Source organism: Octopus bimaculoides, chromosome 24 (assembly GCF_046866305.1).
Source record: "Octopus bimaculoides isolate indiv1 chromosome 24, ASM4686630v1, whole genome shotgun sequence".
NCBI classification, from domain to species: Eukaryota; Metazoa; Mollusca; class Cephalopoda; order Octopoda; family Octopodidae; genus Octopus; species Octopus bimaculoides.
Genome location: NC_142951.1, coordinates 31,968,679 through 31,983,652, shown reverse-complemented (window position 1 = coordinate 31,983,652; position 14,974 = coordinate 31,968,679). Strand labels below are relative to the sequence as shown.

Below are 14,974 nucleotides of genomic sequence, written 5' to 3'. Positions count from 1 at the left end.
TATATATATATATATATATGCATGAAAGGGCTAAGGTGTAGGTGCAGGAGGTGGTCAAACTCTGTTTAAGGAGTAGACAACCACCATGTATACGTATATATATATATATATATATATATATATATATATATATATATACACACACACATATAAACACGCACTCTCCCCCCTCTCTCTCTCATCTCTCTTCGCAACATCAGCACTCATACCACCAGCCATTATGCCATAACCACCATCACTGCCGCCGCCACCGGCCCAAACACATCACCAATACCAACCACTACCATCATCACCGCCACCACATCATCATCACTGCAGCAACACGCTTATACAACCGCCGACAACGCTATTAAAAATCTTCAAAAAAAAAAAAAACCACCGGCACCACAACTCAACCCTAACCCCTCCTCCACCACCACTGTTGCCATTAACACTACCGCCGCCATCATGACACCAGCAACACCTCAACCGCCACCACCATCACTAATCTGTTGTGATGGTCACCTGACAGATTTTCTCGCGTAATACAATATTGTAATTAATTAAACAAATGAACAAAGCTGAAAACAGTCAAACATAAATCATCGTCATCACCATCATCCTGATGACCAACGCCGCCGTCGTCGTCGTCGTCATCGACATCACCACCACAACCGCTATTGTGATGATGATCATCGTCATTAGGATCATAATGATGATCATCATCGCCACCACCATTATCATTCTCATCATCATCATGAAGAAGAAGAAGAAGAAGAAGAAGAAGAAGAAGAAGAAGAAGAAGAAGAAGACGACGCAAGGACTGACATTTGTAGTAGGGTGTTAATGCTTGTTGACTGGTTTCTCATTTTATCGGTTACGAAAGGATGAACGGCTAAGTCAGGTCAGCTTGGACGGAATTTGAACTCAGAATATAAAGACAAACGAAATATCGCTCGCCATTCTGTCCGACGGTACCGATGATGACTGTCAACCGGACATCTTTCAACTACTACTACCACCACCACCACCACCACTACTACTACCACCACCACCACCACCACTTGAATGTATTATGGAAGAATTACAATTAGCCAAAGTTTCAAAACTAAAGACAGCTGCTGTTCAACTAATAAGCAAGACTTGGTACACTTCTTACTTCTGAAAGGTAAAACTCAGTCTATAACATCTAGTACCAAACATTATGAAAAAAGGCATCCTGCAGGGTGATAGTTTGTCTGCATTGTTTTAATATATACGTGTTTTAATACATACGTGTATGAATCTCCGTAACCACTTAACTTTTGTTTTTCATGCAAATAGCGTCTTTTGGAATATACACTTATAACGTATGTCTTTTGACAATATTCACAAGCTAGGGGCCTGTCTTAGTGGTTAGGACATTCGACTCACGATCCTAAGGTCGTGAGTTCAATTCCCGGCGTCACGTTGTGTCCTTGAACAAGACACTTTATTTTACGTTGCTCCAGCCCACTCTGCTGGCATTTCAAAGGGCCAGCCGTGTCACATTGTATCTCCCTGAGAACTACGTTAAGGGTAGGGTACAGTGTCTGTGGAGTGCTCAGCCACTTGCACGTTAATTTCACGAGCAAGCTGTTCCGTTGATCGTATCAGCCGGGACCCGACGGAGTACTCATTTTTTTATATACCATCAATATATTTCAGTATTTACGTCAAACGACTCGAGTAGTCATCGTTGAAAACAATGAAATTAATTTCTCTCGGTTTATATATAATACCTGTTAACTTTCTATTTTTGTAATTTGGGGGAAAATCGAAAAGAAGACAGAAATATATTTTACAAAACGAAATAGAAAACATGAAGCTACATGACGTGGAGAAAAGGAGGAAGACTGTGCGAAACAGAATTAAAAGTTTGATAGCGTGAGGAGGCGATATGTGACGAAGTTTGACTGTGTGACGAGGTGTGACGATGTTGAATTAGGTGACACTAGGTAAAAAGAATAAAAATTCATGTCGTTGAAACACGTGACTTATTTTATTAATTCACTATCTGACTAAACAAGAGTACTTAAATACATTAAAAAAATATTACAATAAGGCCATGGGCGTTACTCTCAAAGCAATCATGAACTTCTTTCCTTAAACATATAGAGTTTTAATGTAACCTATCAAAGCGGATCCTACTTATGACGTAAACACTATACGATACTATGGTGCCCCAAATTCCATGTCAAGCTTTTGGATATATCGGGAAATACTCCTTACTACTATAGGCACACGACGTGAATATATATATATTGCCCAATTGCTTACTTGATTCTATATGCTTATATGTTTTCGCACCCTTGTTTATGCAATGACCAGCTTTTTCCACTCGATAATCTGTACCACTAATACATGTGTGTGTGTATTCATCCAATACATTCGCCATGTAAGATCGCTAGCCACTAAACCTTTTTCTATTTTCTCTCCCTGTTTATTTCTGTGTTCCTTTCTGTCGAAGAGCGTAGGCTCGAAACGTAAAAGACTTTCTCACTTTCCGAGCGTTAAACTAATAAATTTGTTATTGATATACAGAGGTTGGACAAGATAATGGAAACACCTTAAAATTCCAAATAAATTAATTTTAACATGGGGTAGGACCGCCTTTGGCGGTAATTAGAGCTTAAATTCTACGAGGTATGGATACGTACAAAGCTTGAATTGTTTCCAAAGGAATTTTAGTCCATTCTTCAACTAAAACAGTCTCCAGTTCTTGTAGCGATGATGGTGGAGGATATCGACTCCTTACTTGTTTTTTCTAAAATGCACCATAAATGTTCAATAATATTAAGATCTGGGGACTGTGGTAGCCAGATAAGATGTTCAACTTCATTAGAATGTTCCTCGTGCCGTCTAACTTCCAAATACGAATTGAACAAATATTTACAACATATTTTTTTATCAAAGCGAATGATGGTAGTGGGGCGAGTTCGACGTTCGTATTTGACTTGCTAGAAATACCAGCGAAATCGCCCGCAAAATTCAAACTTGAGGAATGTAACCTCTGATATAAAAAAAAAACCGGGAAGGTCAATAATGGACTGTTTTTTTATTATAAAATTTCTAATAGTGGTTGTGTTTACATTCTGAATGTTTACTGTGAGTTTATATATAAAATTCACCGATGGCTACTGACAACACCCAAAAAAGCAGAAATGCGCATCTAGTATTTTTACCAGCTGCTGCAACACGTTGTTTTAAACACAGAATATCTAAAAGCGAATTCAGTTTTTAAACAATATGTCCATAGGCAATATTATCACTGGACGAACAGCGCAGTGAATTAACTTTTCTTACGATGTATTTACATTCAGCCTGATATACAGATGGCTATTTTCTTTTATTATTTCATTGCTTTCATTTCGACTCTGCGTTCCGAGTTCAAATCTCACTTAGGTTAACTTTACCTTTCATACTTTCGGAGTTGATAACATAAAGTCAAGTGTTTGATGTTGGCCTCATTCTCTCTCTCTCTCTCTCTCTCTCTCTCTCTCACTCACTCACTCTCTGTCTCTCTCTCACTCACTCACTCTCTGTCTCTCTCTCTTTCTCTCCCCATATAAATATACCGTTTGTCTCCTCATTCCACTTTTCGCATCAGCCTTATTCGCGTTTTTCTTCCTCGTGATTTCTCATATACCAGCGTCCTGGTTTTCAGACAGAACTAACCATGTGCCCCGAGCCAGGGATTGCTCGGAGACACAAGGCGCGTTATGTAAATCTGCCTAATCTCTATGTTTCTACAGCAAGAAACGATTAACGACTCTTATTTTGAATACTGTGTACATTAAATGGTGTGTGTGTGTGTGTGTGTGTGTAAGTATATATATTTGCATGCATGTGCATGTATGTATATTTGTATGTATATGCAACCTTATCTTGTACGTTCTCGTTTAGAAGCCTCCGAAATTTTGTCGCATGTAGCCGAATTATAATGGTTAAATAATTTTGTGTGTGTGTGTGTGTGTGTGTGTATACATACATACATACATATATATATTTATACGCACACGCATACACATAAAGACATGTATCATATATAGATGATATATTATACATGTACATTATAAGCCATCTATAATTAAATATACAAATATAAACTGTAAATATAGAATTATACACACACTCACACGTGCGCGCGCGCACGTATACATATATAAATATATATATATATACACGCACAATATTTATGTTCTATAAAAATATAAATATTTATCGATAATAATCGCCTTTGTTGTTGCCGTTCTTGTTGTTGTAGGTGGTGGTGGGGGTGATGGGGATGCTGTTGTTGTTGTTGTTGTTGCTGGTTTTGCTATTGTTCTGGTTGCTCCTGTTTGATGTAGACAAAACGGATAAATATTGGCAACTTCCACAATTCTGAACAGAAATAACAGACGCAGACAATACATACTTGTGTACGCGCTTGCACCCTTGCATCAAACACAACCTCACACACATATGTATATCTCTCAATATATAGATACACACACACACACACACACAGACACAGAGAGAGAGAGAGGGAGGAAGACTTTAAACGCGCGTGCGCACGTATTTATTTATAAAGAATTCTTTGTTGGATTGGAGATTATATGTGTGTGTGTGTTTCAGCATGTGTATACATATATGTATACATTAGAACGCAAACATTAACTATATATATGTATGTATGTATGTATGTATAAATATATGTATATATATATATGTGTGTGTAGAGAGAGAGAGAGAGAGAGAGGAGGAGGAGGAGGAGGAATGAAAGGTCTGGAAGGCAATTTCTGGAACAGCCTTTTCGGAGTCATACCAAAAATCCTGCTCGCCAAGGTAGAAGCCCAGCGGCGGCGGCGGCGGCAGCTGTAGTGGTGGTGGTGGTAGTGGTTGTGGTCGTCGTGAAATGAAAGTGGGGGTGATGGAGGAAGAAGAGGAGATAGGGGAGGAAGAAGAAGAAGAGGAGGAGGATATATTGCCCGCGTGTGGTGCTGGGGGTTACGGGTGGGAAGAGAGAAGGGCGTGCAGTTGCAGTGTTTATCAACACGGAGATTCTATAATTAGGAGATTTAGAATCCAGAGGCAACTTAGAAGGCGGAGGTGGGGATATTCCAGGTGGTGTCAAGAGGCGATATTGTAGTAGTAGTAGTGGTGGTGGTGGTGGTGATGTTGGTGGAAGTAAAAAATCAAGTTTGTTTATAACTACTACTACTACTACTACTACTACTACTAATGATGATGATGATGATCTTGTCTTAATTCTAATTTTCAATTCTGGTGGTGGTGGTGGTGATGCGGTCTCTGGGGCGAATGATGAGCCTAGTGGTTCCGGAAGGTGTGGTGGTGATGGTGGAAGCAGCGGTGATGGTGGTAGTGATAGTGGTTATGGTGGTAGTGGTGCTTGTGGTGGTAGTGGTGTTTGTGGTGGTAGTGGTGCTTGTGGTGGTAGTGGTGCTTGTGGTGGTAGTGGCAGTGGTTATGGTGGTGATCCTGAAAGATGCTGTGTTTTGCTTACCCCACCCCCATCCATTTCGTTACTGCTGTTTCTGTTATTGATGTTGTGCAAATACACCGCCTCTTGCTCTTGCTACCGGGGATTCTATTGGTGATAAATATAGGTTAAGCTATTGGTGAATGTTATTAACGATGCCACTGATCTTGCAATTGGAGATGCTGTTAATTATGTTATCAGTCATGTTACTGATGAAGTTATTGGTGATGCTGTTGGTCAGCTTCCTGTGATTCTGTGGGTGATGTATCGGTGTTGCTGTCAGTGCTGTTGGTGGTGCTTTAGTAGTAATATAGCTGGGGGCAGGTCAGTGATGCTAATGTTTATCTACCTTAGCTTGGATGGATGAGCTGAGCTATTCAAGTAATGTCAACACCATACAAAAGCCACGAAGCATCACAGTCTGTCCATAAAACAGATGGAAAGATAAGAATATTCATTTTCAAATTGGAGGAGAGCAGTTCTTCGCCGATATAGCAGAGAGTCGAACCCGAACAACTAGATACTCGGCTGTGGGCCACGAGTAAGCCACCAGCTTCACGTGATTGATCTATAAACTGACCAATCAACGTGAAGCTGTGACGTGATGTGGTTTTCTCGGATGTTCCAGAAATCACCTGTTCATTTTATATAAATTGTTTTGGCGCTTTGGCTCATGACAGAGAGTCGGAGGCGGCTGACTGATTCATGTCTCCTTTCTTGAGACGGCTCGAGGTATTTACGCAGACAACTCCAGGTTCTCTGGCAGATCCGTTCTGAACATTCGCACTCTGTCTTAAAAGAAAAGTCTATGGACCGGCATGGTTTTTCTCTCCATCACATTTCTCTCTATCATTACTGTTCATTGTTGTTGATGGCATTCCGTCGCTTACGACGTCGAGGGTTCCAGTTGATCCAATCAACAGAACAGCCTGCTCGTGAAATTAACATGCAAGTGGCTGAGCACTCCACAGACACGTGTACCCTTAACGTAGTTCTCGAGGATATTCAGTGTGACCCAGTGTGACAAGGCTGACCCTTTGAATTACAGGCACAACAGAAACAGGAAGTAAGATTGAGAGAAAGTTGAAGTGAAAGAGTACAGCAGGGTTCGCCACCATCCCCTGCCGGAGCCTCATGGAGCTTTAGGTGTTTTCGCTCAATAAACACTCACAACACCCGGTCTGGGAATCGAATCCGCAATCCTATGACCGCGAGTCCGCTGCCGTAACCACTGGGCCATTGCGCCTCCACTACTGTTCATTGTAAATAGTCAATACCATCATGACCGGCAATAAGTATCAATTTAAATACTCCTGGGTTTGTTTCGGTTTTTCTACTCGCAGCTTTTAGTCCAACCAAGAAAGCTCCAGCAATGATACATTTTTCACAACCAAACTAAACTTGCAACACCGCAATGGATAGTGAATACTTAAACCCACCATTGAAGAAGAAGAAGAAGAAGAAATGAAAAATGTCTGAAAGTTTTCAACAGACGATAACTTCACATATAAGCCTGCTACTTCGACGACCATTCTTTCTTTCCTAGAATAAAACAACATTAGTTTTTGACTAATATTGCATCTTGTTCACAAAATACTTATTCCCAATTAGCTGCTTCGTGGTGGCCTATCTTAAACATGATAACAATGATTTGACTTTCTTTTATCGTACGATTGTCACCCACTAAGTAATCTCTTTCAAATGTAAATAATGTAAATAATATAAATAATGTAAACACGGACGTTTAGGACAAAATTATGAAAATGCTTAGGACAGGCAAAGGGCAAAAACCATAATTAAATTAAAATTATAATTATTGATGCCTTTGTTGTTTTCCTTCTTAATGTGTGTAACTGGGACAATGGAACATGCACCAATCGGTTTGCAGTGTTCATTACAGCTTTTTAGATTATGAGTTCAAATCCAGCAACATCAAACTTTGCCTTTCGTCTTTCTGGGATCAATAAAGATAAAATGACGGCATTAGTAGTGGGATCGATAAGGTCCTTTTTCCCCACCTCGAAATTCCTAGCCTTGTACTTATGCTAGAAACTACTACTACAACTATTATTATCATTATTATTATTATTATTATTATTATTATTATTATTATTTTATTATGATAACAGCAACAATTGCTAATACATAACAACAACAACTACTACTACTACTAGTATACTTGGACGCGTTTCATCTGCTGCTATAAAAGAAATAAAGACTAGAAGTGATATAGTTAGGTTAATATATTTGATTGTGTAATTAATATATTTTAGTCTCTCTTATTTATATCTCCAATGACCTACCCCACCCACACATCCTCGCCCAGCCAACCCTCCCCCTCGTTCTCTTCGGTTGGTATCGGTGGTATCGGTGCCAAAGCAGAAATCAATGAGGTTTATAAGTGAAGAGTAGTGAGTTAAGAGTTGAGGAAACACTCCAATCTGAACCGAATCCATATCTATTTCGAGACAACTTACAAATTAATAGTGTTATTGTTATTGTTTTGTCGTCATCGTCGTCATTATTATTATTATTATTGCTTCACTTCTCAGAGAGCTTGGTCTCGTTTGCTCTGGGAGATTCTGAGAGAGAGGACAGCAGCTTGCTGTCAGGGGTCTCACAAGGTCTCTTTCTGCACGTATATATGTACGTATATATATATATATATATATATATATATGTATATATATGAATATATATATGTATATATATGAATATATATATGTATATATATGAATATATATATGTATATATATATATATGTATATATAAATATATATATGTATATATAAATATATATATGTATATATATGTGTGTATATAAATATATATGTATATATATATATGTGTGTATATAAATATATATGTATATATATATATGTGTGTATATAAATATATATGTATATATATATATGTGTGTATATAAATATATATGTATATAAATATATATGTATATATATATATATATGTGTGTATATAAATATATATGTATATATATATATATATGTGTGTATATAAATATATATGTATATATATATATATGTGTGTATATAAATATATATGTATATATATATATATGTGTGTATATATACATATATATGAATATATATATATATATATATATATATATATACATATATATGAATATTTGTTCAACTATAACCCCTTAAGGTGGTGCTCCAGAATGGCCACAGTCAGATGACTGAAACAAGTAAAAGAATAAAAGAGTAAAAGCATGCATATATATATATATATATATATATATATATATATATATATATATACTAGCAGAGATACCCAGCATTGCCTGTGTCACAGGGAATTGAAGAATTAAACTTTTCTTTCATATTTTCTCTAATAAACTGGAATACCTATGATTCGAATTTCATCAAAATTGCAGATGAAGAACTTTAATGAGGGTTCTTTTCCTCTTTACACCCCCTAACAAAAATTCTAATCATGACACATGTATCCTATACTACTGATCTTTATCCCCAGATTCCAAAATTCATATCTTATGGAACCTGTTCAACGGTTTTTGCTCCTGAAAAATGGAACTCACGGAGCTCTAAAATGTGTAAGTGAAGGCCCCTATTGGGGGTGGGTGTCTTAAAGTCAACCAGAGAAGTTGAATTATTGAGAATCTTTTTAACTTGGGTCTTATATCTATTATTCAAATTTCTTTGAAATAAGAAATATATGAATGTTCACTGGGTTTGTAAAAGAGAGCAAAGCTACAGGAAACCAAAAGACAAACGATCACAATAAGCAGTTAGCTACCATACCCTAGTCATTACCATTTTCCAATATAGATCCCTCACCATACAGGTGACAGGCATAGCTGTAAGATGCATTCCGGATCTATAGCAATTGGAAGGGCGTGACCCAACTCAAATAAACATTAACAACTGTGTGACATGAAGGCTGAGGGGAAATGAAAGTGTCACCTCTGGAGTTTGCCAATGATCACTATGCTGATAGGTAACTGGACAGAATAAATTTGCAATCTATAATTGTCTTTGAATAACCAGTCACTTATCTGGGAAGGCCTTGAAATCAATGTTACCATTTGGGGACTATGTTTGACCCAGTGATAATAAAAAGACTCAAAGGAGATCTGCAACCAAATAACTTTACTCAACACTTTGCAACTGAATCAGTGGAGGCAAAGATGCCTCTCCTTTAATTGACAATTTATGCACCACATTGCAGAAATCACAAGCTAAGTATATCTCAAAGCAAACTCTTACTGTGTTGTACCATTGAATTACAAATAACGCTCATCTTGTATGCTCGGGTGAGTCTAGAGCTTCCAAGACTAGAATTGTATTCATCCTGGCTTAGGGAAAATGACTAAATTGTGGGGGTTAAGCCCCCATTAAGAGGTCTTACTAACTCCTAAGAAGTTGAAATTTTAGAAATATTACTTCATTTGTGTCTAATATCTATGGTTAAAATTTCATCAACAGCAAAAATATATAAATTTTCATTTATGCTCCCTCACTAACACACCAGCTTGTTGTTCATACACCTGTCTTCACCTTTGATTTTTCTATAAATTTCAACTATATATATATATATATATATATATATATATATATATATATATATGTGTGTGTGTGTGTGTGTGTGTGTGATTTTTATATATATATATATATATATATATATGACAAGCTTCTTTCAGTTTCTGTCTGCCAAATCCACTCACAAGCCTTGTTTAGCCTAAGGCTATAGTAGAAGACACTTGCCCAATGTACCACACAGTGGAATTGGAATTGGACCTGGAACTATGTGCGATTGAGAAGCAAGCTTCTTACTACACACCACCATATCACACACACACATATACACATAATCATCACACACATACATATACACATCACACACACACACACACATACACATCACACACACACACACACATACATGAACACCATCTAACATACATACGCCCACACATGCTAACATACATAGCATGTATATACTATTTACCTAATAAATTTTCCCTCAAATTCAACAGGTTTAATGTCCATTTGCCTAGTTATTTTCTCTCTTCCTGTAAGAAAAAAAAACCAAATCAATACTTAATGCTCAGCGATTTACCAATCAATAAATTACATATTGACTTAGCAATTCAAGAGCAACCAATGAAATCTAATTATTGGGCAGTTTAATGAGTTTTTTGGCTTATTACCCCCCCCACACACACACACACACTTTTCTTTAGTTGTTTATGCAGCCTATTTTTTTCATTACACTGTTTATATTAATCTATCCATATATTTATATATATATATATATATACACACACACATATATACATATATATTTATATTATGTGTATGTGTGCATGTGTATGCATATATGTATGAATATACATATATATATGAATGCATATATTTATATACACATGCATGCCTACATATACACTTTAGTGTGTAACTCCAAAAATTTAACACTGTATATGTATATGTGTGTGTGCGTATATATGTATATGAATATATATACATATATATATGTACATATATATGCATATATATATATATATACACATATATATGTACATACATATATATATATATACACACATATATATGTACATACATATATATATATATACACACATATATATGTACATACATACATACATACATACATATATATGTACATACATACATATATATACATATGTATATGCATGTATGTACATACGTATGTATATATGCATGTATGTGTATATATGTATACATATATGTATACATGTATATGTGTGTGTGTGTATATATATATATATATATATATATATATATATATATTATATATACTTTATATAGATATATATTTTTATATTATTCCCGCAGCTATTTTCTGTAACAAGAAGTAAAGGACAGGACTGGGAGACCAAGTCAATTTTAGATGTTTGGAGAAATAACAATGTTTTATTTGATACTGTACTTATTTTTTTTTTTTTGCATTTTGTGAGTGTGTGGCGAGAGAGAGGGAAAGAGAGAGAGAGAGAGAGACAAACGGACAGAGAAAATTCTAGAGAGACACTCCAGAAACTGTACTTTTATGTTGAGATGCAGACACAAGTTGATGGTTTAGATATTAGATTTGCAACTATTCTGGTTTTGATTCTGATAACATGGTGCCTTGAACAAGTATCTTACACTGTAGTTTTGAGCAAGGCCTGTAAGAAATGAGAATCAGCCATTATACCAGTCTGAGATGTAAAGTGCCATGGAAGTGGGTATTTTTGTGCCAGGGGATATATACAGGGTGTCCACAAGGTGCGGGTGCATGGAGTAAATAAAATCGTAACATAAGCAATTAAATATAAGAAATAACAATTTCTTAAAGTATGTGTTAATCTCCATGTACCCAGACTTTGTGGACACCCTGCATATATATATATATATATAAACAATTGCAGCGTGGAAGATGTGTATAAGCCATTTAAAAACACACAAACACCGTTAGATTCACTTCGACATTTAAATTTAATTTGTCAAAATATTTTCGTCTCGATTTGAAACCACAACCTTGTTCACTGACAAAATTCCGTGTTTTTAAATGGCTTATAAACACCTTCCATGCTGCAATTGTTTTTGTTTCAACACACGATCTCAGATCAGGTCACTTGCTCCTCCGTAATATTATATATATATATATACATCTCCGCATAATATTATATATATATATACATATATAAATAGAGAAAAGGATTGTTTATACAACGATTGTGGCATAACTAGCCGGTATACAGCACTTTTTCGGTATTACCTGTATCTTTGGGTTTGCTTAAATCCAATACCTTCTTTAACCTCATATACATACATATAAATATTATATATATATTTATTCTTTTGTTTCAATCATCTGACTGCGGCCATCATGGGGCACCACGTTTAGTCGAACAAATCGACCCCAGGACTTATTCTTTGTGAGCCTAGTACTTATTCTGTCGGTCCCTTTTTGCTGAACCGGAAGGTGACAGAAACGTAAACACACCAACATCGGTTGTCAAGCGATGCTGGGAAGACAAAATACAGACACAAACAAGTACATACATACATACAGGTTAATGTTTACATCTTGATCCGGAAATGAAAATCCAAAGAAAATACTGGAATGGGTGTAAAAAATTGTGTAGGAAACGAATATGAGGAAAAATAAAGCAACGGGAAGGGAGAGGACTTCGGAAAATTCACAAGATCCGAGCTTTTCCCTCGTAACTTTTAGGAATATCGAGGTTTTTTTCAATGAAATTTTATAGAAACGCCTTTTAAACGGCATACATTACGATTATAAAGAAATTTGTGGGGAAAATCTTTTCCAACGGGGAAAGCAGACGACATCACAAAATTCACAAGGTCCGAGCTTTTCCCTCTTAACTTTTAGGAATATGGGAGGTTTTTTTCAATGAAATTTTATAGAAACACCTTTCAAACGGCATACATTACGATTATAAAGAAATTTGTGGGGAAAATCTTTTCCAAGGGGATGGAGAGAGGATCTCGAAAAATTCACAAGATCTGAATTTTTCCTTGTTATATTCTGAAATCACATTCAACTGTCTACAGATACCCTAGCGTAGTACTACTACACAAGCTAATGTCTTTTTCTAACCACTTTCAATAAATCTTAATGTTTTGGCTTCATTTTTGTTTCATTTTATCTTCAATTATTTTTACGCTTGTTTTAAAATCCTTCCGTGGTTATTTTCATTCACTTGTTATTACTTTCTCTCTCTATCTATCTATATAGACATAGATACATATTATAGATATTTATATATATATATATATATATATATATATATATATATATATATATATATATATAAAACAAATAATAAATGAATATATGCATATATACGTACAGGTATGTGCATACCTACGTCTACCTGTATATATCGGTGCATATCTGGGTACAGGACATTGCAAACAAAACGTAGACAAGAAAATAATAATAACCAGAGTACAGAAAACACACAAGCCGCATAGAGAACATTTTCCTTCATCAGCTACCCTCTTTTAACACCGGCGTTATACATATACACAGACATAAATATAAACACACATCTATACACACATACACATATATATATACACAGATACGTTTCCGAAGAAATCTTTTTTTGTAAATGCACTTTTGAAGGTGAGGTACGAAATGGCATTAACCCCTTTTCTTTACACATATTTTAAAATGACACTTTGCAGAAATACGTTTTCTAGAGTGTAGACTACATTAAGATTGAACAATCCAAGAAGTTTGAAAACAATAATAAACGAATGCTGAAAATATAAAAATTAGTGGTTGAAAATGTCTGGACCAAAAAAAACCATGTTAGTATTTGAATGAAACAAGTCAAAGTGTTTTAAAACAATATCTTTTACATACCTGCTAAAAATTACTGGATATAATAGATCCCAGGATGTAGAAGACGTCAGGTGCTAAACGTCTTTGAAATGGCGTCAAGAATTTTCACTTTCCGAAATTTTAAGCGGGTAACGAGTACCCTTCGATCTCGTGTGGGGAGAGAGAGAGTGAGTGAGTAAAGCTGTGTTTTGTTATTTATGTATTGGGGGGGGGCAGAACTATATATATATATATATATATGATAATATAGATTTAATCAAAAGATTAAATGTGGTACTTAAAATGTTTGAGGCACCAGAATTTGGTAAAAACCAAAAACAAAATCAAGAGATTTGGTGAATAAAATTTGAAGACAAGTAACAAAAATTCAATAGGTTATAGTAGTACGTACGTTTTGTACAAACTCCATTTATTCATGTAGTGAGAACACCACACAGAATTTACAATGAAAATGTACTCCTCAGCTGCATAATGGAATTTCATTTTAGAAAGTCATTTTGAAGATGTTTGCAAAAAACAAGAGTAAGAGAAGAAAACAGCAGCATAGTCGAGATGGTATGTTTTCTTCTCTTACTCTTGTTTTTTGCAAACATCTTCAAAATGACTTTCTAAAATGAAATTCCATTATGCAGCTGAGGAGTACATTTTCATTGTAAATTCTGTGTGGTGTTCTCACTACATGAATAAATGGAGCTTGTACGAAACGTACGTACTGCTATAACCTATTGAATTTTTGTTACTTATCTTCAAATATATACATATATATATATATATATATATATATATATATATATATATATATATATATGTATAGGCGCAGGAGTGGCTGTGTGGTAAGTAGCTTGCTTACCAACCACATGGTTCCGGATTCAGACCCACTGCGTGGCACCTTGGGCAAGTGTCTTCTACTATAGCCTCGGGCTGACCAAAGCCTTGTGAGTGGATTTGGTAGACGGAAACTGAAAGAAGCCTGTCGTATATATGTATGTGTGTTTGTGTGTCTGTGTTTGTCCCCCCAACATCGCATGACAACCGATGCTGGTGTGTTTACGTCCCTGTAAATTAGCGGTTCGGCAAAAAGAGACCGATAGAATAAGTACTAGGCTTACA

The 14,974-nt window shown here is 35.8% G+C and overlaps 1 protein-coding gene across 1 annotated transcript in view; it reads right to left on the bottom strand.

The window, feature by feature from the left end:
* Positions 1–14,006, bottom strand: part of LOC106882907 (uncharacterized) — a 259,935-nt gene extending 245,929 nt beyond the window's left edge. Inside the window, exon 1 of the mRNA XM_089341061.1 lies at positions 13,886–14,006. The gene's annotated coding sequence lies outside the window, so the exon portion shown is untranslated. The remainder of the gene's footprint in view (positions 1–13,885) is intronic.
* Positions 14,007–14,974: the final 968 nt, after the last annotated feature.